This window comes from Lissotriton vulgaris, chromosome 5, assembly GCF_964263255.1.
Source record: "Lissotriton vulgaris chromosome 5, aLisVul1.2, whole genome shotgun sequence".
Taxonomy (NCBI): domain Eukaryota; kingdom Metazoa; phylum Chordata; class Amphibia; order Caudata; family Salamandridae; genus Lissotriton; species Lissotriton vulgaris.
The window spans coordinates 1,326,434,869-1,326,462,764 of NC_141693.1; positions in this window are offsets into that span (position 1 = coordinate 1,326,434,869).

Sequence of the window (27,896 nt, forward strand, 5' to 3'; positions counted from 1 at the left end):
TTTTACAAGGGGGTCTCGGCATCAAAAAGTTTGAAGACCTGCGCTCTATCCTCTCTTATCATCTCTGTTCTTTTCTTACCTATCAAAAGTTCTATTTGGGTGGTTTTAGTGCCTGGTCAACCTTCCTCAGTTGATCCTCGATTCTTTGAGGTGCTTGAATTTCTGGTTTTGACTAAGGTGATTCGCTCTCAGAGGTGGAGCTTCATTTTTTCGCCCTACGTTCTGACTTTTGCAACCCTACCTGCGGCAAGCTTGTTTCAGCTTTCCATGATTTTTCACTGACCCAGTAGATGCATATCTTTAATTCATTGTTTGGTATCACAGTGGTTGCTGGAAAAACAGCACCCTTGTCTTGCTCCCGTCTCTCATGATGCTTGCCTAATGGAGACTGTGTATCCTCTGATGGTCTTCCTCTTCCTCTGAAACCGTGGACCCTTCAAACCTAGGGAGAAGTGAGGAGTTAGTGGATGTTGGCTCCGCTTCTTCCTCTTCCTGTCTCACCCTTTTTTGTTTGGTAGGTGTGTATCCAATTCAGCAGACCAGCACACTTGACTGCAATGTTTGTGATCAGGATCACCTAATAAGGGCCTCTCCAGCACTACTCCAAGCAATATGTGAGAATGTATTTCTTGTCATGAACCCAATTGCCTGTGTTCATATCATATCCTGGAGATTCTCATACAGCTGGAGCAGCAGCACTGACCTGAGGAGAGGTAGTATGCACTGCATTAGTTAACCCCTTGCAGTACTTGAGAACCAGGTCATCTTTGATATTCACAAGAGCAGCTGCAGGAACAGAAGGAATTCACATGGCTCTCCCCATCAGCAACTTGTGAGGAGACAATCCTGTTGGCTCATTAGCACCAAAGGGAGAGCATCAGGCCACTGAGCGGTGAAGGCACAGACTTTAGCCAGTTTAACTTTGTTTGTTTCGTTCAACCTCTCTACAATGCCCGTGAAATCAGGCCTGTAGCTACAATAGAATTTCTGGTCAATCCTTAAAGCTCCACACAGCAATTGCATTACCTCACTCGTAACGTGAGTTTCTTGATCTAATTCAAGATGAACTGTAATCCCAAATTGCGTTATTAACTCCTGCAGCAATAATTTACCAACTGTTAGGCTGTCACATCTCCTAGTGGGATATGCCTCAACTCATTCTGAAACCAAGCTCGCGATGACGAGGATATTCCTCAGCTGGTTACACTGGGGCATCTCCATGAAATCAATCTGGAGATAGTTGAAGGTACCATTGGATTTCCCACTGTGGCTCATGGTCACCACAATACTTTCCCCAAATTGTATTTCTGGCAGGTAGCACAAAGTTGACACAAGCTTTCTGCGATCGATCGGAAATGGGAATTGAACCAGCTGACAAAGGAGGAGCAACTTTGAAACTCCCAGAGGAAATGTACCAAGCTGAGTGTCAAAGACATCTACACGATCCCAGGAATTACAAGAAATTTGAGCGAGATCCTACACAAGAGATCCAAGAGGGTATATATAAATGAAAAATGAGGCAAAAGACAGCGGGTGGATAACCAGGAAAGAAGCTGATTTCTTAGTGGAGACAAACCCCCAAATACCTGATTTTTACATCTTACCGAAGATCCTAAAGGGCGTATTCCCCCCGCCAGTGAGACCAATTGTCTCGGGTATAGGATCTCTCCTACTACCTTTGTCAAAATGTACTGTGTTTTTCCTGGGACCTCTAGTATCCCAGATGCCATTCTATGTGAAAGACACAAAAGATGCTCTATATTTGCTACAAAACATAAGGTTTGAACCTGACACAGGCCTATTCATGACCCTGGATGTTTAGGCTTTATATACAAGCATTCACTAGGAAGCCTCTCTCAAGGTACTGGAATCCTTACTGAATGAGACACAATGGGATTCCATCATGCCTGAGGATTTTGTTCTGGATTATGCCCATATGATGCTTACTAAGATCTACTGTCAGTTTGAGAAAGACTACTACCTGCAGACCCAGTGAGCATTGATGGGAAGTACATTCGCCCCCAGCATTGCTTGTCTTTATGTCCATGATTGTGAAATGAAACACATTTATGAGAATGCTAACCCATTATGTAAAAACATCCGAATTTTGGAAATGTTTTAAAAATAATGTGTTCATTATCTGGCGGTATAGTGAAGGGGAGGCACTTCATTTTGTCAAATGGCTCGATTTCAGGGATAGTTTCTTGCTTTTCATGATCACAACCAATAAGTAATCCATTACTTTTTTGGACCTTAAAATCGAGGCACAAGGGACCACACTGTAGTCTGAGGTCATGTACAAACCAACAGATTGTAACAACCTGCTGTGGTATGATAGTTTTCATCCAAAGGCACTGAGGGACAACCCTCTGGTTGGACAGTTCCTGAGACTCAGCAGGTACTGCACTGACAAGTGATTATGATAAACATCCAAAGTTACTGTCTAATAAATTAGAAGCCAAACTGTAGCCACACCATTTAGCTAAAAATGCCAAAAAGAGCACACAACAATTCTAGGGATTTGCTATTATAAACCTTTGAGATACACAAAAACGACTGCATGATATGTATTATGTTATGTTAGTAGAATTCATAAGAGTGCTGAAATACCCACAGATAGTTTGGAGCTAGCTTTGACACTATTAAGAAGAACCAAGAGGGTGAATAAAGATATTCTGCGTTTAGCCAAGTGTTCTTAGGAGCAAGCGCAGCACTTGCCACTTCAGGTATGTGTCACCACTTTAGGCACATTCAAACCAAATCAAAGGACTTGTTTTAAGGGATTGGAAGATTTTGAATTCAGGACCTCTCGATTTTGAAAAGCTTCTTTTTGTCTTTAAGAGGGGCTAATCTTTAAGAGATAAGCAGATTCACATGAGATCAAAGAAACAAAATGTCCCAAATTCTACCATAGAAACACAATGGAAACTCCCTCTGGTAGTAGGTCATTTTCCATGTGGACATATATGGCAATATCATCGGGGTAACTGTTCCTAAAAGAGTGTGTTTTCAGGTGGGAAAGTGGTACTCATTGAGGGAATCTTCTTATTTAGGAAGTAGTGCCCTCACACACCCATAAGGGTGTCATGCTTCATTATCTGGCTTTTGCTCCTTGTGGGTTTGGTGCTGCAATACCCCACGGGCCTTGCAAGAGGGCTCTTTAGTGGAAATCTTTTAATCAAACAGCTGTGATGGTGAGTGCGGGTGTGTGAGAAAAATGAAATAGTGAGTTAGAAATACCTAAGGAGTACCAAAATACCGATTTATTCTGGGGTCCCCTTGGTAAGGATAGAAGCAATATTTTAATTCTATTACAGGACCGAAGGCTTCAGATTATGCTTTCTCTCTCTTTACTGCAAACAAACAGCAGCCAATAAGAATGTTTTTAACATATTCAAAAAAGAACATTCCCAGAATGCTTAGCATAACCATATCAACAACCATAGAGACTAGCCCTATAAATGACTCTCCTCACTGGAACACTTCCTCTTTCTTTGCTGCTCGCCTAGAGTTAAGCGCTTGACATTATTTCTTTCCATAACTCACGCTTAATATTGTCTTTTACTGTTTATATTTCATGTGTATGATATTATATACTATTATATTTTGACATTGTGTTGCTTTGATTTGTGCCTTGCGCAATTTGCACATTTACAGCGCGTTGCGCTGCTGCTAGTAGAGGGCGCTCGGATGGTGGCAGTTATCCCCTGACATGTTCCCACCATCCGACTGCTTTTGCCCTTCTCAAAAACGTACTGCATCTCTTCATAGCGGGCCTTTTTGGATGGGCCGGGCGAGGCAGGGGCTGCTCGTCAGGCCACCAATATCAGCAAGGCCCTCCCAGAGGGGGTTACGCCTGAGGTCAAGGAGACTATCAAGATCCCACCAGAGGCGGCACGTTTTACCTCACAAGGTGCTTTAGCCGTCACCACTACCATCGAGGAGGTCAGAGGGGGATCTCCCAGCCTCAAATTACAGCAGGTAAGCCCACTGTCTCTGTCTCTATGCCTTCTGGGAGGTCGGATTCGCCATTTCCTTCACATCTGGCACACCATTACTCAGGACGCCTGGGTTCTCCAGACAGTACAGGGTTTTCAAATCGATTTCTTTCAGCCTCCCCGGCAGGAGGTCCCTGTGCCCCCTCTGTATTCTTCCCAACAAGACAAGCTTTTTATAGATCACGAAATAGAAGACTTGCTGGAGAAACACGCTGCTTCCTACTGCGAGGAGGGGCCTGCGGGTTTCTGCAGCAACGTTTTTCTGGTCCAAAAGAGGGGCGGCAGTTACAGGCTAGTACTAAACCTGAAGGACTTCAATTATTTTTTACCCTACCGTCACTTCAAGATGGAAGGGATTCATCTTTTAACAGACATCCTGAGACAAGCAGATTGGTTGGTCTGTCCCGATCTCAAGGACGCTTATCTGACGGTTCCTATTTTCCCTCCTCATCGCAGGAGCCTGCAGTTCCAATGGGGCGGCAGGCGCCTGGAATGCTTGGCCCTGCCTGTCGGTCTTTCCTCGGATCCTTGGTGTTTCACTAAGTTATTTAGGCCAGTGATCGCACACCTCCGAGAGCAGGGTATTCGCTTGATAGGTTACCTCAACGACATTCTGATCATGGCTCCTTCTTCTACCCTAGTGGATCTCCATCTACAAATAACGATGACATTGTTAGAAGATCTGGGGGTTGTCATCAACAGATCGAAGTCGACCCTGGTTCCAATGCAGTCGTTGGAGTTTTTTGGGTTTGTGATCAACTCCCAGACAGCCCAGCTCCAGTTGCCCAAACGGAAGCTGAGGGATTTGAAGAAGGAATTGAGGGGGACTTTAGACACACAGTTGATGTCATTACGGGAGCTCGCGCGTCTGGTAGGCCTGTTAGCCTCTTCCATTTAGGCGATGTTTCCGGGGCCGTTGCAGTATCGAGCCCTTCAGCCTCTCAAGATCAGACACCTCCAGGAGGGCCTCTCTTATTCGAACCAAGTCCCACTTACGGATGTAAACCGGGCAGAGATCCAATGGTGGTTGACCCAGGTAGATGCATGGAATGGTCGAGCAATCTTCAGATCTCGCCCAGAGCTTATCATAGAGTCCGATGCCAGCAGGTCGGGTTGGGGAGCCTGGTGCGGGAAGGTTTCCACAGGGGCAGATGGTCTTTTCTGGAGTTCGAGTTGCATATCAGTTATCTTGAGCTCCTGGCGGGGTAAATTGCGATTCGCACTCTCTCCCAGGAAGGTATTGTATTGCATTCTATTAAGGATGGAAAATATCTCCGCTGTTAGGTATATAAACAAGTTGGGGGCACCAGATCCCTAATGTTGGTGGAGATTGCCAAAGACTTCTGGCATTACTGCCTAGCACATCAAATTACAGTGATTGCGGAATACCTTCCTGGTCGAGACAATGCAGTAGCAGGCTGGCTGTCCCGCCATCTGAAGCGACTGGAAGTTTCATCCGTCCCTGTTTAACCAGCTTCAGTCATTGTGGGGTTTGTTCCACATAGATATTTTTGCCTCCAGACTGAATCAGCAGCTGGAGTCCTTCTTCAGCTGGAGACCAGACCCCCTGGTGAGATTGACAGACGCATTCACACAGGACTGGTCACAGAACCTCTAGTAGGCATTTCCTCCGTTTATCCTGATACCCAGAGTAGTGAAGCAGGTGGCTTGGCAGGAAGCAGAGATTGTGTTGGTCACCCCAATATGGAAGTCTCAACCATGGTTTCCAGTTCTGCTGGAGATGGCATGCGACTTTCCAATTCATCTCCCGTGTTTTCCATTGTTTCTCTAGGGCCCTCAGGAAGAGTTGCACCCACTCGTCCTTGCGGGCAGCTGTCCCTGATGGCCCGGAGGCTTTTCAGCAACAACTAGTTACCAGGAATTTCGGAGCAGGTTTCCAGTTTTATCCAACAAGCCTGGGCCCCTTCCACTAGGAAGCTATATGGCTCCGCATGGAAGGCTTGGTTGGGTTGGTGCTTGGAGAAACACCTGGATCCTGTGGAAGCAGATATCGCTCAAATTGTGATTTTCTCTCCCAGAAAGCTGCAGAGTGTTTATCCTATAGATCAGTGAACAATTTCTGATCAGCCATATCTGCGAGTCATGCACACCTGAATGGAAGAGCGGTTGGTATACATCCGGTAGTGTGTAAACTTCTTAAAGGGATATGTATAGCGAACCCTCCTAAGGTAAGTATACCTCTTTATGGGATGTTTCTAAAGTGCTGAACTTGTTTGAGAACTGGCCTAATAATGACTTATTATTCAGAAAACAATTGTCGGCTAAGTTGGCCATGTTGCTGTGTTTATCTGCATGTCGCAGGGTTTCTGATGTTAGAGTGTTAGTTTTGGAGGGTAGAATATTTTCCCCTGAAGGTGTGTCATTTGTTATTACAGCTCGGACTAAAACTTTTTCTAAATCTGTTGATTACAATGCTTTTCCATTGAATTATAAACTTTGCATGGTGAAGTGTCTTAAGGTGTATGAGGATTGTACACAGTCTCTTAGGCCGGCCGGTTGCTCAAGGTTACTAATTACTTTGCAGAAACCATTCAAACATGTTACCTGTGCTATGTTTGCCAGGTGGCTTAGATATGTAATGTCAGAGGAGGGTATTGACACTGAGTTATTTGGAGCGCATTCAGTCAGAGGCGCTATGGCCTCAAAATCTTTTATGTTGGGTACCAGTATACATGATATCATGAAAGCTGCTGATTGGTCTTCCTTTTCTACTTTCAAGCAGTTTTACTATAAACCTTTGGGCGATGTTGCTTCTGTTGTTTTGGATAAGCGTTAAACCAGCATAATCTGAAGCCTCCGGTCCTGTAATAGAATAAAAAGTTTGCTAGCATTCGCGCCATGAATTTTCAATTCTATTAAGGACACTGAGGCGCAGATTATCCCGCCCAAAGTGCATATTATGATTCATAATTGTCATGTTTACCCTCCCTGGACAACAGGTTTATGTCAGTTATTATGAGTGACATTTTTTGTTTCAGGCGCAGACCAGAAAGGCGAATAAACCATCGTGGTGGTTTCCTGGAAAGGCATTGTTTTCGGCCTTCATGTTCAAGATCTACAGTTCCTGTTTTTTCAACGGTCTTGTGTGCTCTGGATACATTTTCCTGATGTTGTTTGGACTATAATCTGTTAGAATTGGACTCTGCTCGTTGGGAAAAGAAAGAGGAAGTGTTCCGGTGTGGAGTGTCATTTACAGGGCTAGTCTCTATGGTTGTTGATATAGTTATGCTAAGCATTCTGGGAATGTACTTTAAAACATTTTTTGTTGGCCGCTGTTTGCTTGCAGTAAAGAGAGAGAAAGCATAATCTTCCCCTCCGAGTCCTTAATAGAATTGAACATTCTTGGGTCGAATGCTAGCAAATTTTTTATTGTTTGTTGGCTTCTAACAATGGGGAGAAACAATTCAGTAATAAGTTTAGAAAGTGTAGGTCAACATGTTTCAGGCCTCAGTGGTCCACATCGTTTCATCAAGACTGAGAGAAAAGATAAATGAATATATCCCTACCCTCAGTCAGGGTTGGGAAGATGAATGCTGGTATCTAATGATTACCAAATTACATTCACACACAGTTGTAAGTTGAAAAAGTACCTAGTAGAGGGTAAACCTATTGCGGTTGTCCTATATCCCAGCCTGAAAGAGAGGTGGTAGATATTCAAATGTTAAAAATACCCTGGGTGGCCCTCAGGGAGTAAACATCAGTGTTCATGAATCAATTGTTAAAAAAACATGCTTTGAACGCATTGCAAAGCTCCTTTCATGCATCGTATCACACATCCCTAAGTGTATAGATGAGTGACATTGTAAGTAGAAATCGTAAACGTGTAACAAACACACATACACATAAAAATACAAATAAAACAAGTAGTGAATCACCCCTATTCTAAAGGGTAAGGATATCATCTTAGCCTACTGTTGCGAAATACGTGCCCGTAGGTTATGGCAGAAGACCGCGTCATTGCTGCGGCTTAAAGTTTGCAAGGGTGAGTATATAAGAGATAGTCATCAAAAATACAGCAAGCTTCCGGTTGAAATGGAACGAGCCGCTCGGTTTCTATTGTACTTACATTTTCAGCGAGATGTCAGGCATAAACACCTACCCCTGTGTCTGCTAGCCTGGAGAAGTCGGAGCACCGCTTGCTGTCAACTTAAAGGCTTTCTCCGGGTGCCGAGATCATGTGATGGCAGGGTGTGTAGGGGTTGGTAGGAAAGGTCAAATGCCAGGAACTGTGGCATTCATCTTAGAGTGGTTGGGAAGCCACAGGGGACCAGGCATTATGAAAATCTTAAGGGGCGGTCTTAGCAGTTGGAGCTCGGGCATGGGTACTAAGTTCAGGATAGCAACTTGCTAGCCAGAGATATGTGTACTTGGGAAATCAGTGATCGATATATAAAGGCAGAGTAAAGAAAAAATTCAGTTGTGGCCAACTTGGACTGGGGGCATATCTATGTCACAATGAAAAAGATGAAAAGAAAAGAGATAATGGTACACTCACATACCATCTTGAAGGATTGCAATATGCAGGATGTCATTCATGTGTACAGTTAATGAAGATAATTGTAACAAGGAGGTCACTCGCTCAACTGTCGGTAAATAATAGCGTTTGAAAGGACGCTTTTGTGACTAGTGACATAAATGTCCTTTCATCATGAAGGGTGTGTGGTATTACGCCTCTCATCAAGGAGGGAAGAAAAAGATGTGAGGCCACTTGGGGACTGCCGCCCGTCTGGTGTAGTGCAGGCTTTTAGTTCAGGACATGCAGAGGAGCTTCAAAGTGTAGATCAGGAGTTACCTGGTGCATTCAGACCAAGGTATGTCATCGTTGAGGCCATGAGTGTGTGTCATGAGACGGAACACCCACCGTTGCTCTTTAAAAAAACAGAGATTTGGTACTCCATCTACTTTTAGCCTCTATGATAGTCCACATAATGGTATCTGCGTATAGTTCAGTTCTAAAACATGTGACGATATCTTCGTGGTTTCCTTTTTGCAGCGTATGTTGCTCTGATGTTCGGTGATCCTGGTTTTGATCATCCTGGTGGTCATCCCTAAATTAGGTAGTTTGCAAGCTCAAATGATAAAATAGATTAAATTCTTTGTATAACAGTTGGTATGGTTCCTCTGTTCCCATGTACGTGTTGGTTCCAAGTCAAGCTCCTTGGTCGCTTGCGTAAGGGTGCTAACTGAACACGACCCAAAGGTGCAACGCCCGTGACCTGTGGTAATATCCATAAAGTCTTCTGAGAGTCTTTGGGAGAGACTGGGAGTGTATCTACAAGCAGCTCTCCTAGGTAGCTTGCACGTTTAGTTACCAAAGGTGGGTCAAACACATCCAAAGTGCCTGTGTTTAGGATGGGCCATTTTTTTTAACGATTTGTTTAATTTGGTTGGAGGGGGGGGGTAAAGGTAGTGACTGAGGTGAGTCACTGTGATTATTCCTTGCTCTTTTGTAAGCTTGGTCAACAATCCTCTGTGGATAGTGGCTGGTCAAGTTGATGCTGAGTGCCCTGGCCTGTGTGTCATAGTCCCTGAGGGTGTTGCAGTTACGGCATAGGTAAAGAAATTGCCACAATGGGATATTGTCTCAAAGGGCCTTCGGGTTGCGGCTGTCATAAAGTAGAAGACCATAAGTTTTTTGTAGTTTGTAGTAAGCAGCTTTCCTGCTTCTCTGGAGATCAGTAGATCCAAGAATTGTACCAAATGTTTTGACACATTGCTAGTAAATTTCAAGAAAGGGTTGAGGGTGTTGATTCATATGCAAAATTCAGCACAGGTATTGGTGTTGCCATGCCACAGGATCAGTATGTCATATATATATCTCCTCCAAGTGATCATATATTCTTCCTGTATGGATTACATCCGTAAGGATGTGTTCACCTTCAAACGCTGGCATATAAAGACAGGTTAGGCTTGGGGCAAAAGTACTGCCAATTGAAGGGACTTGTATTTGGTGGTACAGTTGTTCTTTAAATTTGAAGAAGTTCTCTTTTAGAGCTATGAAGGCACAGTCCAAAATGAAACAGGTTGGGATGGGTGATCTCCACTGGGTCACCGCCATAAGGGTGTTCTCCAATACTTCAATGGTGGCATCTTGTTGTATGTTTGTGTACAGGGCTTCAACATCAGGCACGATGAAAAGATCAATACCGTCCTGCTCAGTAAAGTTCAGTAGTAAATTGAGTCCTTAGGTATGTTGGTGTCTTTAAAACTATTGGTCCCAGGAATTGGTCACAGATTTGCTCAGGGGTTCGAGAAGTGAATCAATGCCAGACATTAGAGGTCTTCCAGACATTGGTAAGGTCCCCTTATGAATCTTCAGTAATGCGTAAAAAATATGGGATCCTAGGTTCCAAATTAACCAGAAAATCCACTTGATTTTGTAGATCAATACTTCTAACTTGGCTGTGCTGACCAGTTGTTTGATCTTGGCTGTGAGCCTTGCAGTCGGATTTATATTGATAGGACAGTAATACTGGTTGTTGGTAAGTTGTCGTAGGCATTCTTCGTCGTAGGCCATGAAATTTATAGGCATGACAACAAGGAAAATCAGAATACATATCAAATAACACAGGAACACTTTTAGGTTTAAAAGACGACCACCAAATTGATGCACTGTTTTCTATACACAGCAAAAAGAACAATTGATGAAACCCAGATCTGTGACTGGGGGTAAATGTTTCATTTGTTCAGCATTTCGTCCATCATCTGTCCTTTTTGCTTTTGTTGCCCTAAGTGGGAAGGGTATGCCCAGACATGGGTCCCGTGTTCAATGCACCATTAGATTCAAGCTAGACTGGCGGATGAGGGGTTATGTCCCGAAACAGTTCCCAGGATGCTTGTTTCCTGTCCACGGAGGACATGACTTGGCAGTTTGGGCTGGACTGTTCCCAAGAGGAACAGGGCCAAGACTGATTTGCATATGGCTGGGTCCAAACTGGGATGGCGTGGTGAGCAAATGAATGATGGCTTAAACCCAGATCTTTGTGACTGGGGGTGAATGTTTGCATTGTTCAGCATTCTTTCATAATTTCTCCCTTTTGTTTTCTATCCACAGGCCACTCTGAAAATTACTTTACATGGTACATTATTGAGAAGCTACTAACATCCACAGAACATCAACTTTTTAGGTGTGAACAGAGATGGATATACAGACTGTCGAGTATAAGCTTAGGTCTAAATGTCAAAATCCCATGGACACAACTGTTTGAGAGATTAATCTTTGAGTCTATTATAGCCATGTGTCATCCATGTATAATCAAACAGTGGCAGGTACCCTTGGCTGTTCTTGAATCGAGCCACATTAGATTCTTTCACATCATCTGAATGCATGGGGACCTGCACACTACACACATTATGTATCACACCTTATGTTCTAATGCCCCATTTAACACACAGGGTTACTTTGCTTCAATGATCGAGTTTGCGAACAGTGGGTCTGAAACATGATCCCCAGAAGTGGTCCATGATGGATTCACTATGACTTGAGTAAACACCAGTTTATATAATTTTGGGTACTAATTTTAAAGTACTCTAGCATATAATTTCCAGTGTCCCGGAATTACAGTACCCGCGCAAAATACGTAGGCTTTATCTCCCACTATGTCTATCTTGTCGGTTTTCAACAGAGTCATAATATAATCCAAAACAAATCTACCTCTGTATGTCCTGGTATAGTACTTGGATATTAAAAATCATGGGCATTCCAAACCTCACTATCTGAATTTTATGAAGTATATACCCCTAGAGATAAAGATATGAGCCCTTCGAATAGACACAATTCCACATAAAGCTGAGTGTTTTTAAGAGCAGGCACAGCACTCACCAATGTCGCTTTAGGTTCCTGCCCACTGTATTCTTTTCAACCTTTATAAATATGAGTTTGAATTAACTCTCTGAATGTCTGACAACAGGCATTGTAATACAAGATATGAACGGTTTGTTGACATTAACGACTGTCCTAATAAACCAACAGACTAGGGTAACTAGAAGTCCTGGGGGCAACTTGAATTCAGGCTAAGCTCAACACCCACCGCTTCCATTTTTTTCCACTCACAGTTTTACTCTTAAGTTTGAACTATTAACTATCTGTCAACATTTCTGACAACAAACCTTTGAAGACCAGATATGAATGGTTTAAATATTACTAGGAAATCAAGTGAATTGACCACAATTCCCAGAAGGCCTGGGGGTAGCAGGGGATACTGTCATTAATCGTGTACTACTCAGCCGCCGGTTACCTCTTAAACATCCTCTAGGTATTCTGAGGCTGTTTGGTGGTCTGCAGCAGTCTCACTAGGTGTGAAAGACAGTAATCAGTACCGTGACAAAGTAAGTCTTTTTTGGAATCTCTGTTTTAGAGTTCAATTGGCTCAGGCTGCAATTCGCATTACTATTACCGGCTTTGGCATTATACCTTGGCAGGAGCTTTGACATGGTTTTAATGGTGAATCTACGAACACGAGGAGTCACCTTCAATACATACTATCTGTAGTAATAAAGGTCCACAATTGAAGTCTTGAAGAAACTTCATTAAACCAGATTATAGTGAACAATGCCTCCCTGCTTGTCGGTCTCTTAGTCAGCACAGAATCACCACATTCCAATGCAGCCTTCCCCTGACAGTTCTAGGACCGTACCAAATGCTGGTAGTGGGAAGGGGGGCAGGGGTAGGCGGAAGAAACTAAACATAGGTTACAACACATCCTTCTCCCTAGGGAAAGCATAGGGGTGGGGGGCAGGGCGAAGATGGAAAGGAGGACAGAGGGAAAGATGTATGAATATGGGGGGTTATAATACAAAGCCTAGGTGGGCACTAGTCACAGTAAAACAAGGTCTTGCGCAGAAGACCACAATACTCCATGGAATGGGATAAAGACAAAAGAAACTCATCATGTCATGCTATACTGTCTGTGCCAGTGCGGAGAGTATCTCTGTCTAAAGCTTTTCCTATTCTGCCCCTCATGCTCCCTGATGTCACCTTCCTCTGACCTGTCTTCCCCTGACTTGAGATCCCCTCCTCTGACAGGTACGACCTGGTCCTGACTCCACAATTTTCCATCTTCCATGACGACCACATTCTTCTTCACTTCCTTGATTTTGCCAGGAGCATAGTACTTGCCCCCCCCCCCTTTTCCTAGTTTCTCTGGTTTCCCAATGTAAACCCTCTGTCCTTGCTTGAAGCCCCTCTCCTTGGCACCCCACTTATTATCGTACCATTCTTTGTATTTCTTTTGTTTATTTACGATCTTCTTCCTTCTCTCCTCCTGATTGATCTCCACTGCTAGTTTCCTTCCCATCCAATTTGGAGATAACTTCGACCCGGCTTTCCTCCCTCTCAGCAACTCAAAAGGAGAATGCCCTGTTGTTAAATTAGGCGTTGTATGGTATGCCCATAACATGTCTCTGATTGCTTCTTCAATATTTTTCCCCGCCTTACTGGCCAGTTGTATGCATTCTTTCATCATGCGGTTGGCTCGCTCTACTTTCACGTTGGCTTTGGGACAGTATAACAGTGTACGGACATGGGTAATGGAACAGTCTTTCAGAAACTCTTTCATCTCTTCTGAGACCAATTGTACGCCGTTGTCTGTCACCATCGTTGAGGGAATGCCTTCTCTTGAAAACACCTCCCTTAAGAAACAGATGAGAGACATAGGCCTAGATGCATCATTGTAACATTTTGCGATTTCTTAATTGCGAAAATTAAGGAATCGCAATTAAGAAATCGCAAAATGCTATGCATAGCGATTCGGTAGTTTTCCTTAATTGCGATTTACAATTTGCGAATCGCAATTAAGGAAAACCCTTCCCATTGATTCCTATGGGCCAAAAGGCCCATAGGAATGAATGGGAAGGCATGCACATTTTGCGAATTTCAAATTGCGATTCGCAAAATGTGAATGCAATTTCAAGGGTGCAGGGGGGTTCAAAGAACCCCTCCCTGCACCCCTGAAATTGAACTGTAAGTGCAATTTACACACACACATGACCCAAGGACATGTGTGTGTGTAAATGAAAACTTTCAAATATGCAACTAGTGCATGTTTGAAAGTTTTCGGTAAATTAGCATGAAGTTCAACTTCATGCTAATTTACCCCTTCCAAATTGCGAAATCGCAATTCCAAAGTAATCATGCATTGCATTTAAGAAATCGCAAAATTGCGATTTCTTAAATGCAATCGCAATTTAAGAAATCGCAATAAAATTGCGATTTCTTAATTTGTGAAAATAGCAAAATGCTTCATGCTTCCCAAAAACGGGATTTACATTCGCAAACGGCCGAAATTTGCGATTCGCACCGTTTGCTAATGCAAAAACCCTTGATGCATCTGGGCAATTGGGACTCTAGTGGTCGGAAAGGTAGTGGATGAATAATTCGCCGCGCTATTGAAAAAGTAATGACGTATTATATAATAGTCGCCACCTTGTTTCCTCCTTCCCGCAAAAAATAGCATTCCTGCCTGCATGCGCCATGCTTGGGTCTTAAAAGTCGACTTTTTAGCAAGTGTTGCTGAGGGGTTAATGCCGGTATACCTCTGCATCTCGCCCCAAACGTTACTTTTGTTAAAGTAAAGCACTACACCGGGGAACCACCCCTCTCGATAGAATTATGTTACGTGAATCAGGCATAACGTATACGTTCGCGTTAAGGGTGCACTGCTAAAGCTGCGCGGTAATATGGTTGGTGATCCAGGGGGCGCGGTAGGGTTCTGCGTAGGATGGACAGTGGAAATGTACAACACTAGCAGGCACTGGCTGCACAATTCGATGAGGACTCTAGGGGGAGTGGCATTTACCTTCTCAAAACTCTCACGGCTTCCCAGAGGACTCCTCTAGGGGTGTCTTACTAGTACTGCATCGCTCCTTGTCTTTTCCCGCCCTCTCTCCCTTTCCATGGTGTGACAGGCATTCTCACACGGAAGCTGCAAGCTATCTGCGTTGTTCATCTCTTTACACAAGTCACCCATCTCCTTAGCGCTCACACATCAACAACCTAAACCGCCCCTCTAACCACAGCGCTTCACATATTCCTAAAAATGCCTGCCCCAAGCCACAGCATAGCCCGCCTCCTCTGCTATTCCACCCACACTACGAGCTCCACCCTCTGCAAATGCATCCCAAGCCATTCACCACCCCCCGAATATAACTGGCACTGACAGCCCATCTCTCACACATTATGCCAGCCTCCTTCTGCACAGTGCGCATACTTCAACAACGCATCTCCCTCAAGCCACAGCCTCTCTTCGCACCTACCGAGCCCTCCCACTTTCATTCCACGCCACTGTCTTTTCCAGCCTCTTTACCCTCTAACCGTGCCTCCTATAGTGCGAGACCCGCGATACTACTCGTCCACCTCGCATGCACCCGTCCGCCTAACAGCTGTGAGCCCATGCCTGAGGTGCATCATCAGAGCTGTGTGAATAATAACTGCATCAGCCCCATGCCTGAGGTGCATCATCAGAGCTGTGTGAATAATAACAGCTGTGAGCCCCGTGCGTGAGGTGCATCGTCAGAGCTGTGTGAATAATAACTGCGTCAGTCCCGTGCGTGAGGTGCATCATCAGAGCTGTGTGAATAATAACTGCGTCAGCCCCGTGGCTGAGGTGCATCATCAGAGCTGTGTGAATAATAACAGCTGTGAGCCCGTGCGTGAGGTGCATCATCAGAGCTGTGTGAATAATAACAGCTGTGAGTCCCGTGCCTGAGGTGCATCATCAGAGCTGTGTGAATAATAACTTTGTCAGCCCCGTGCCTAAGGTGCATCATCAGAGCTGTGTGAATAATAACAGCTGTGAGCCCCGTGCTGAGGTGCATCATCAGAACTGTGTGAATAATAACGGCGTCAGCCCCGTGCCTGAGGTGCAACCTAAGAGCTGTGTGAATAATAACAGCTGTGAGCCCGTGCGTGAGGTGCATCATCAGAGCTGTGTGAATAATAACTGCGTCAGCCCCGTGACTGAGGTGCATCATAAGAGCAGTGTGAATAATAACAGCTGTGAGCCCGTGCGTGAGGTGCATCATCAGAGCTGTGTGAATAATAACAGCTGTGAGCCCCGTGCCTGAGATGCATCATCAGAGCTGTGTGAATAATAACTTTGTCAGCCCCGTGCCTAAGGTGCATCATCAGAGCTGTGTGAATAATAACAGCTGTGAGCCCCGTGCTGAGGTGCATCATCAGAGCTGTGTGAATAATAACAGCTGTAAGCCCTGTGCCTGAGGTGAGCTGTGTGAATAATAACAGCTGTGAGCCCGTGCCTGAGGTGCATCATCAGAGCTGTGTGAATAACTGTGTCAGCCCCATGCGTGAGGTGCATCATCAGAGCTGTGTGAATAATAACAGCTGTGAGCCCCGTGCCTGAGGTGCATCATCAGAGCTGTGTGAATAATAACTAGGTCAGCCCCGTGCCTAAGGTGCATCATCAGAGCTGTGTGAATAATAACAGCTGTGAGCCCCGTGCTGAGGTGCATCATCAGAACTGTGTGAATAATAACGGCGTCAGCCCCGTGCCTGAGGTGCAACCTAAGAGCTGTGTGAATAATAACAGCTGTGAGCCCCGTGCCTGAGGTGCATCATCAGAGCTGTGTGAATAATAACAGCTGTAAGCCCTGTGCCTGAGGTGAGCTGTGTGAATAATAACAGCTGGGGGCCCGTGCCTGAGGTGCATCATCAGAGCTGTGTGAATAACTGTGTCAGCCCCATGCGTGAGGTGCATCATCAGAGCTCTGTGAATAATAACAGCTGTGAGCCCCGTGCCTGAGGTGCATCATCAGAGCTGTGTGAATAATAACTGTGTCAGCCCCATGCCTAAGGTGCATCATCAGAGCTGTGTGAATAATAATAGCTGTGAGCCCCATGCTGAGGTGCATCATCAGAGCTGTGTGAATAATAACTGCATCAGCCCCGTGCCTAAGGTGCATCATAAGAGCTGTGTGAATAATAACAGCTGTGAGCCCCGTGCCTGAGGTGCATCATCAGAGCTGTGTGAATAATAACTGCCGGCGGCCCCTTGCTGAGGTGGATCATCAGAGCTATGTGAATAATAACTGCGTCATCCCAGTGCTGAGGTGCATCATCAGAGCTGTGTGAATAATAACTGCATCAGCCCTGTGCGTGAGTTGCATCATCAGAGCTGTGTGGATAATAACAGCTGTGAGCTTCTACTTTGTATTTCCTCACTTACTTTCAAATGAGAGTTACAAAAAGAGCAGGTGAGAGCACTGGGCTTCTCAACTATGCACGGAGCACATGTGTATACAGGCAGGGATAGTTTGACACCCCTGACGAAGGCCCAGATCCGGATGGGCTCTTGGTGAGGGCAAAGAGCTGTGTGAATAATAACAGCTGTGAGCCCTGTGCCTGAGGTGCATCATCAGAGCTGTGTGAATAATAACAGCTGTGAGCCCGTGCCTGAGGTGCATCATCAGAGCTGTGTGAATAACTGCATCAGCCCCGTGCCTAAGGTGCATCATCAGAGCTGTGTGCATAATAACAGCTGTGAGCCCCGTGCTGAGGTGCATCATCAGAACTGTGTGAATAATAACGGCGTCAGCCCCGTGCCTGAGGTGCAACCTAAGAGCTGTGTGAATAATAACAGCTGTGAGCCCCGTGCCTGAGGTGCATCATCAGAGCTGTGTGAATAATAACAGCTGTAAGCCCTGTGCCTGAGGTGAGCTGTGTGAATAATAACAGCTGTGAGCCCGTGCCTGAGGTGCATCATCAGAGCTGTGTGAATAATAACTGTGTCAGCCCCGTGCCTAAGGTGCATCATCAGAGCTGTGTGAATAATAATAGCTGTGAGCCCCATGCTGAGGTGCATCATCAGAGCTGTGTGAATAATAACTGCATCAGCCCCGTGCCTGAGGTGCAACCTAAGAGCTGTGTGAATAATAACAGCTGTGAGCCCCGTGCCTGAGGTGCATCATCAGAGCTGTGTGAATAATAACAGCTGTAAGCCCTGTGCCTGAGGTGAGCTGTGTGAATAATAACAGCTGTGGGCCCGTGCCTGAGGTGCATCATCAGAGCTGTGTGAATAACTGTGTCAGCCCCATGCGTGAGGTGCATCATCAGAGCTCTGTGAATAATAACAGCTGTGAGCCCCGTGCCTGAGGTGCATCATCAGAGCTGTGTGAATAATAACTGTGTCAGCCCCGTGCCTAAGGTGCATCATCAGAGCTGTGTGAATAATAATAGCTGTGAGCCCCATGCTGAGGTGCATCATCAGAGCTTTGTGAATAATAACTGCATCAGCCCCGTGCCTAAGGTGCATCATAAGAGCTGTGTGAATAATAACAGCTGTGAGCCCCGTGCCTGAGGTGCATCATCAGAGCTGTGGGAATAATAACTGCCGGCGGCCCCGTGCTGAGGTGGATCATCAGAGCTATGTGAATAATAACTGCGTCATCCCAGTGCTGAGGTGCATCATCAGAGCTGTGTGAATAATAACTGCATCAGCCCCGTGCGTGAGTTGCATCATCAGAGCTGTGTGGATAATAACAGCTGTGAGCTTCTACTTTGTATTTCCTCACTTACTTTCAAATGAGAGTTACATATAGAGCAGGTGAGAGCACTGGGCTTCTCAACTATGCACGGAGCACATGTGTATACAGGCAGGGATAGTTTGACACCCCTGACGAAGGCCCAGATCCGGATGGGCTCTTGGTGAGGGCAAAGAGCTGTGTGAATAATAACAGCTGTGAGCCCTGTGCCTGAGGTGCATCATCAGAGCTGTGTGAATAATAACAGCTGTGAGCCCGTGCCTGAGGTGCATCATCAGAGCTGTGTGAATAACTGCATCAGCCCCGTGCGTGAGGTGCATCATCAGAGCTGTGTGAATAATAATAGCTGTGAGCCCCGTGCTGAGGTGCATCATCAGGGCTGTGTGAATAATAACTGCGTCAGCCCCGTGCCTAAGGTGCATCATAAGAGCTAAGAGCATGTTGGCGTATTAAAAGTGTTTGGGGGACACTAATTCCCTTAAAAAAACAGTCTGTGTTTTTTATTCATACCCTTGGTACCCTAGAATAAAAATACATTTCTTTTGGGTATTTTTAAAAGTCATTTTCTTTTCTGGATCCCTTCTTCTAACCCGTACTTTATATAAGAATTCTCATTCATGGTCGAGCCCGCCTTGGTGGTATCATTCTACCAGGGTGTGTATAAGTGCAGATGATGAAGCATGCCACTATTAGTGGGTGAGGCATCTATTCCAATTCTCTTTGAATACTTGATGTAGACTTTAATAGTGGTTCCTATCCTTCATCTACATTCTTTCTGATTCTAGTTGCCATTTTGTGTTCATTTGTCTATTGTGCGAGAATGCAACTAGGAACATTTCTCTCGCACTCTTTGTGGGTAAACTACGGATATGCCTCAACCCATCGTGAAACCAAGCACATACTGACGCGGCTATACTACAGTTGGTTACATTGGGGCATCTCCATGAAATTAGTTTGGAGACAGGTGAAGGGATCATAGGATTTCCCAATGTGGCTCATGGTCAACACAACTCTTTTGCCCACATTGTGTTTCTGGCAGGTAGCACAACATTGGCACAAGCTTTCTGCCATTGGTCGGAATGGGAATCGAACCAATGAAGCCTGAAAGTAGAAACCATCCCATCTCTACCCACAGATGTTGGACTGTGCATGTGCTGCACCATAGCAAGCAAGAGAGAATAAGGGAGAACTGTCTTCCCATCACTGGACACCCAAATGCCACTGGCATCCTTCTCTAGCTCTGGGACAGTATGTTACAGTTTCCTCAGCTCATTAAAGGTATGTACAGTATTCAGTAGCATATTGGAAATAGTCTCTCCCTCTGCAGTAAATGGCTCACCCATATGGAAGGTGCTGGACTCCAGAGCGCAATATCAGACACAATTTCATCTGCATAACGATTGCCTCTGGTGACAAAATCACTGACACGTTTGTGTGCAGCGCACTTCACCACAGCAATCTCCCTTGGCAATTGTGAAGCATCCAACAAATTTGAGACTTACAGTCCATTCCAAATGGGTGAACCAGCAGAGGTCATTAAACCTTGCTTCAACCACAACTGCACAAAGTCATACACAACTCTAAACCCATACTGGCTGTCAGTGTAAAATGTGGCCCGCGAGCCTTCTGATGTGCAGCAGGCTCTGCTAAATTCAATCAGTTCAAATACTTGCTCTGACATTACACGGCACAAGAAGGATGCTTACACACTCTGCTCAGCATACACCAAGCATAAGCAGCTCCTAGAATACCGCATCGGTCTCTCAAGCAGGACCTATCAACAAAAAGAGTATGGTCAGATTCAGAAATAGGTACATCCAGTATGTTGGGTTTCGGTTTTGTGCACAACTCGGTAACACTTACACAATCATGAATACAGCCCTCCTCATCTACCTCTGAGGTCCGCAACAATAAAGCAGGATTGCGTGTGTTAAATCTCCTGATGGAAACATTTTCTGCTGCCAAAATGACTCGCTCATAGGGGTTAAGCAGCTGTGTGTCACATTTTGAGTTTAGGTCTGGGTCATACGGTTCTCAATGGAGCAAGGGACCATCACAAATATCCCCTCAGTTTGGTGAATTCTGAGGCTCACCGCTGCAACCGCTTTGAGACAATCAGGGAATGCTGCTGCCACTGGATCAAGAGTAGCTGAGAGGTATCAGATGGGGAGCTTAGTTTCCCCATGGGCTTGTGTTAGCACAGACAGTGCACACCCATCTCTTTCATGACAAAACAGTAAACATTATTTTGTACAGTGTGGCATTTCAAGAGCAGGTGCACTGCAAACTAGGTTTTTAAACTCCTGGAAGGCTTCCATGCTTTCATCATCCTTTGGGAACAGGTCATTGACTTTCGTGTGCATCCATCTCAGTAAAGGCTTCGCCACAAATGAAAAGTTTGGGATTCATTGTTGCAGTAGCCAGTCATTCCTAGAAACATTTGCGCTTCTCTCTGTATGTTTAGGAACTTCATCCTAAGAACTGTCTCTTTGTGTTCATGAGAATATCGCCTCACTCTCTTTTCTATCTGATGTCCCAGATACATGTGTTTCTTTGGACAGTATTGTAATTTATGAAGAGAGACCTTATGTTCGTTTCAGCCAAATGGCTGAGCAGAGCAATTGCGCTAGTTGAAATAAGGTGGGCTTTCAGTATACCCTTGAGAAGACACAAGGGTCTTCTCTTGGAACCGAACGCAAAGAGAAACTCTCTCTCTTCTTGTAAGGGAAGAAGGCTTGGCTGGGGGCAATGACAGTGAACCACTCAGCCTCAGAGGGAATTTGGAACAAGATTGCAGCGGGGTTCAGTACCATAGAATAGCATGGAATGACAATTTGGTTAATTTTGCTAAGGTCCTGAACTATCCTCCACTTTTTGTTTTCTTTTTTGTAAAGCCATGCCTGGTGAGTTGGATGAACTCCAGATAACTTTCCTTAAATTCCCTTGTTCGATCATGCTCTCAATGACAGGGCTAATTCCTGCAAATGCTTCTGGAGTCATTTTATAAGGGCCGGTCTTTGGGTCGGAGGGTGATCTTTAGGGGTTTGGCACATTTGATCAATCCAATTTCTCTCCCTGTGAAGTCCCAGGCCTCCTCTCTGTCTCTGTCAGGTCGACTTGTAGGTCCTCTTGTGTAATAACCGAGTATGACCTGACAACAGGTTCTGCCAAATGTAATCTGAATTCAGCATCTGCTGCTTTTGTTTCAATTCAGACTCTGTTCTGCGTGCAAAAGATGGCGCAGTTAAGTTCACAAAGAAGGTCTCGTCCTAACAAGTTTACAGGACTAGAATCACAGTTCACAAACGGATGTTGTTCTCTTATTTTTACTGGAACAGGGGAAGTAATTTGATTGGTATGCTGTTGATTTGTGATACCTACAACTTGCACTTCCTTTACCCAGAGTAAGTTAGGGACCTCACCTGTTTAAATTATTGAACAAATGGCTCTTGTGTCTATTAGGAAAGATACAGGATGCACATTAACCTATTCATCTAGATACTGTCCGCACTGGTCCACTTCCAGGACTGTGCAGAGTGCACACTCCTCTTCTCCCTTCAGGGACAACATTGGTCCTGATTAGAACCTGTGGAAGTCTCAAACATCATGGGAACAGGGCCATTCTAAGACATAAATGGGTTTTCGAGCACTCTGGTACTCAGCTGGGAATGTGGAATCCCTTCCTACATCTGCATTGGGTTGAAGGAATTCAGGAGCATGCCAGACTTAGGGACTTTCTGGGCTGATATAGGGGTCTAGGTGTGAGGGAAACTCATCCTACCCTGCAGGACTCACAGCTTTAGTATTAGTCATGACTCAGTCTGGATTGTGATGACACTACCGCTTCCATTGCCTCAGGTTGTTACAACAAAGTTTTTACCACGCACTGCCATTACAACGCAGGCATTACCACGAATACCATTACAACGCATTGCGCTGGGGGGCGCTCTAGGATAGGGAATAAGTATAATTTTATATCCAACACCTTCGCTAGTGTCCACGGGGACTGGAGTTGAAATATAAAATTATACCTACCACTATCAAGCACCTCTAAGCGCTATGCGTTGTAACGGTATGCGTTGTAAATACCGCGTTGTAATGGTATGCGTGGTAAAAGTATGCGTTGTAACGTCATACATCCGTCCCTGACACGTTACCTCAGTCTCTTCTTATTCCAGGGATACACCCCCATAGGTCATGGAAACTCCTTGCATTGCCATCCCATAATTAGGGTCTAATTTGGGTCCTTGGAGTCCCTTTGCCCCCCCCCCAGTCTGTGCCAGCTGTGTCTGAGCTATCATGTACTTCTTAGTAAGCCCCCTTCACTTTGCCTCCAACATGTTGCTACTATATTTCACATATCTCATCAATAGGTTTGCTCTGCCAGCCGAGGACACAGTAGATGATATGGGTGCTGAACTTTGTTTTAGTCACTGCAAAAAGGAAGCAAGAAGCCTTGCCGTATTGTACCCCAGAGGGGTATGCATTGCGCTTTGCTCCCTGTACACCTGCATCAACCTCTCAAAGTAGGCATGCACCAACTCTTTTGGTTCTTGAGAGGTTTGGCAAATCTTAGGCCAATTCATCTCCTTTTGGGGAACCTTTCTCTATAGATATTTTAAGTGAAGGGGCATTTGTCCCCACCCCGCTAGGGGGTTGGCCAATCAGCTGCCCTCTCACATTCTGCCGACGGATCCTTTGGGACTGCCACCTCAAATAATATATCCAAATCCTCCCACCAGACCTTGGAGATGGTCACAATCTGTTCCTTCTCTGAGTACCACTTATCTGGATCCTCTCTGACTTTGGGTAGGGAGATTTTAAAATGGTAATAGTCTGATTGTGACCATGGCACATGTACATATGCTCCTGTACTTCTCGCAAGGTATATTCCTTTTACTGCTCCCTTCTTCGGTTCCTTCCCCATCTTCCTTTGCATTCTCTTTCTTATTCTATACCTTGACTTTCTCCTTCCTCGATCCCTAAACATATCTGTCACCCTCTATTCTCTGATGTGCTCAATCATTTCCCTTACATGTGTCATTAGCCTCCTCATCTTCAACAATTTTAGCCCTTTCTCATCCATTTTCATTCTAGCATTTTCTGAAACATCTTGCACTGAGTTATATCAATTCTGCATTCATCAGCCACTTTTTCCATTCTTGCATGCTCTTCTCTTGCCACAGACAGATGCGAGGGGAGAGAGCTTCCCCTACGAGCCGCCAGCACAGAATCACAGCGCCAGCATCGCGACCTCAGGTAACGGTTGATTAGAACTGGTGCCCAAGACTTGCGGAAGGGGATGCTGCAAGCGGGCTGTGTCCATCTGGTTTTTGGGAGTTGTGTCGGCCCGCGCGTGCACCGGGGCCAGCTTAGAGGGGGAATTTCGGAAAACCCTGCCACATAAACAGAGTTTGAGGTGCTAAAGAGGAGTTGCACGCGGAATACCGCGGTATACCAAGATTACCACATTGTTTGCCACAATTACAGTGAGGGAAACATGAAAGGACAGCTTCCATTTCATTTAAAGTGCAGCGGGGACAGCAATTAAAGAAGTGAAAATCCTTGTTGCCTTATTGGACTCCAGTGTCCAGGACACAGCGTCCGTTGCGGCAGGGGCCGCAGGTGTCACGCCCACCGCGACCGCCACCATTAAAGTGAGCTAAGGGCTACGCGAGCGGGCGCGCTGGGCGAAGCCCGGAGCAAGGGCGGGCCCATTTGAACCCGGAAGAGGCCGGGCCCTGCCCCCCCCTCTAACTTTCACCTCAGCGGTCTGGCAGGTCTGTTTCTATCTTTTAACTGTTTGCCAACTTTAGTCGTCCTGGGTTATTATTTTTACAGACTTTGTTAGAGCCAGAGATGAATACCTGCGAAGGAAAGCCCAGACTTGCACCTACAGGGGGGGGGGAGTGTTGTAGGGACCTTAGATCAATTTTTAATTAGGGCTTCTTCGGTCCTCGCACACAAGATTGCTGTGACGGAGCGCCGACTAGCCCTATATGCCTTACAAGCTAAATGGTCATCACTGGGTGGTCTGTCCTCGGCGCATAAGCCTGAATGCTCTGTGGCCACATGTATTGACTCTGGTGGCCTATTAGAGGGTGTTAATCAGCGCTCACATGCTTCATTGGACTTGTCGGCGATTGGTGAGGTTCCTAACACTGCACCCACTGATGATCAGGCGAGTGAGGATGTATCTGCGGGTGCCAAAACACGCGCGGCCACAAGGACTGATCCTAAACCTAAAGCCCAAACTAAGGAAGCTACTGTAACCAGGCCGGAGCCACCCTCAAAAAGAAAGAGAGGAGGGGGGCAGCAAAGGCAGACAAGTGCTAAAGTGCAGAAGATTGACAAGAATGGCGGGTCAAAGACTATGTCACCCCCTGTAATCGTTGTTCCCGAGCCACTGACACCTACTAATGGTGCTGGGAACTTGGATCAGCTGGGTGTTTTTTGGGGACACTTTGATGTATTATGTGCAAAAATGGGGGACCTAATTCAGTCAGCTCTTTCACCCATCCTTGATAAGTTAGGTCGTAATGAAGAAAGACTGATGAATTTTGAATTGCAGGTTGTGCCTAATGTCCACATTATTGAAGCCTCTTTGATAACCATTGATCGTGCAATTGAAACTTCATCGAGTGTATTGTGCCAATCTAGACCTACTAAACCCCCGACTACAGTATTATCTAATTCAAACTTACCAATTCTAAGTAGACCAGACAAAGAAGGTTTAACTTCTGTCGTGGGGTTGGATGCTTTGGGTAGACAGGTGGTTGAGGAGGGGAATACCTCTAGTGAATTTGCCCAGGTAATCCCGTGTACCCCAAGGGAGAAGGTTAATAGATTCCGGGGTAGTTTAGTAGGCGACACCTTACATAATTGTTGTACTGATGGCACAGTTAATCATTTAGAGCTGGCTAATGGACAGTCTGGCTGTAATCTTGGCCCTACTCACGATGGTCTGGTTCTTAGTTCTATGAAGGCTGACCCTAGAGTATTACATCTCCCACCAGCTGCAGCCCCTTTGGTAGTGGTTCTGAAAAATGTACCGACTTTGCCAAACGGTCAGCTGGAATCAACTGACCAGTTAATGGCTAAGACCATGCATTGGCTTACCTCACAACTGAAGTTAGCAGGGGCTGGGGGGTGGGATATTTGCAATCAGTTAATAACGACAAGACGGGCACCGAGGGTTGGGCACTCTATGAAGGTTGAGGGGGGTGATTGTGTAATTGCCAATTTTAATAATGAACAGGTTGTTTTTTACTGGATCACTTGGGGAGTGGAAGGCAAGGGTGTCTTCGCCGGGAAATCTCCCTCCTACCTCTTGGTTTTTTTTATAGACCCGGTCATACCTCTTTGGTAAGGGGGGGAAGTCGGGCCATCCCTCATAGGCTCTTAGGGAGATTTGCTGATCTGGATTTAGCTAAAAAATTTGCCCCTTTGTCAGGACTAGATGCCTGTGATTGACTGCCTTCAGTAACTGCTTTAACATCTATGGAAGTTATTAGTCATCCTGCTTCTACTTCGCCTGAGAACAATACTCAGTTAGTGATGCATAAGGGGGTTGTTAGAAACTCCACATCTGAAGCCATTATTTCTGGCATTGTGGATTGTACTCCTGTTCCTTGTCCCACTGGGTTGAGGATCGCTGAACGACCTGGTGACCATACTCATAAATGCAGTATTCTAAGCTGGAATATTGTGGGTTTAAGATCGAAGAGAGATGATCCCAATTGGCTATCTTATATAAAAAGCTATGATATAATTGCCCTCCAGGAGACCTGGGATAGGGAGGAAAATGTTTGGTTGGATGGTTTCAGCTCCTATTTTGTACCTCCGCATCCAGCTTCGGCGGGCAGAGCAAAAGGAGGCCTGTTGTTTCTCCTCTCTTTGGATTTAGGGGCTCTGTAAAAAGGTTGGAGATTGACTTCCCACATTGCGTGATATTGGAGCTTAGCATGCTCAATCATTCAAAGTTTTTACTAGTGAATTTCTATAATTCAGGGGGTTATGTAAACCAACATTTAAGTGCCCTGAATCATTTTTTTATGGATTATAAATCTAAGCAATCCACTACTTCCTACTATGTTTTATTAATGGGCGATTTTAATATGCACTTATGTGATTCACATTGTTTAATTGACGATCCTCATGGCTTTAATTATGCTACCAGCCCGCATTTTGAGCACACTAGATGGGGCGAGTGCCTTGAGTCCCTCTTAACGGATGCTGATCTTTTCGAACCTAGTTTTGTTAAACCCGAGGATCGGTGTCCCAAATTTAAATCCAAGGCTAGCAACTCTATTATAGATTTTATTTTTATGTCCCCTATTCTACTGAATAAGGTCAATTTCTATAATGCTCATGAATCTCCTTTAAGCGACCAAAATCCGGTGGTTCTAATTTTGGATACTAGTAGTGGTGTTCTGGGCAAGGGAGGTAGGACCCGAGCACTGATTAAGGTGCTACCCTGTGATCAGGGGAGGAAGCTTAGAGGGGCTAATATAATCCTAGACACATTCCTTAAGGGCCTGTGGGAGAATTGCTCAGATGGTTTTACAGTCTGCATTGACCCCCGAAGCCTCAAGGATGCGGTACTTAGAGGTTTAGAGGGCATCTGTAGTCAGATAGGTCTTGACTCAACTAATAAAACCAAAATGAGACCCAAATATTGCCCAAAGTGGTTTGATGATAAATGTTCTCATGCTCATCGCGCATTATCCACTGCCCTGAAAAAACAACCCCGGGATAGGGATTTGATAGCCAGGTTGAGGAAGGAGTATAAGTTGGTCCTTCACAGATGGAAAAACGAGATAAAGGAAGAGCCATGGAATTCCGTATTGGAGGTGTTAAGGGATAGCTCCAGGTTCTGGACCATTGCCAGTGCCCCATTTTTTTCGGGGGAGGATAATGAAGCCCAGGACTGTAATATTGCAGAAGACCAGTGGCTATTTTATTTTGAGGCGCTTTATGAGTTTAGTGTGGATGGTACCCCATGGTCCTCTCTATTTCAGGCCAGTACCCCGATTGAGTTTAATGAGGGGGAAATTGTGAAAGCCATAAGTGAGACTCCTAATAATAAAGCTCCGGACCCGGACGGTGTCCCTACAGATCTCTTTAAAAGTAACCCTCAATTCTGGGCTAAAATCCTTGTTAATGTTTTTAGTGCTGTGGGAACAGTAGGCTTCCTGGCCTCCTGTTCTAAATCTATTATTATTCCTATTTTTTAAAAGGGGCAGCGAGGGGATCCTCGATGTTACAGGTTGATATCCCTCATTGAAAATGGGTGAAAATCCTGGGAAAGGTTATCCTATCTAAAATCACAGACTGGGCAAATGAAAGGGGTATTCTGTCTAACATGCAATATGGTTTTAG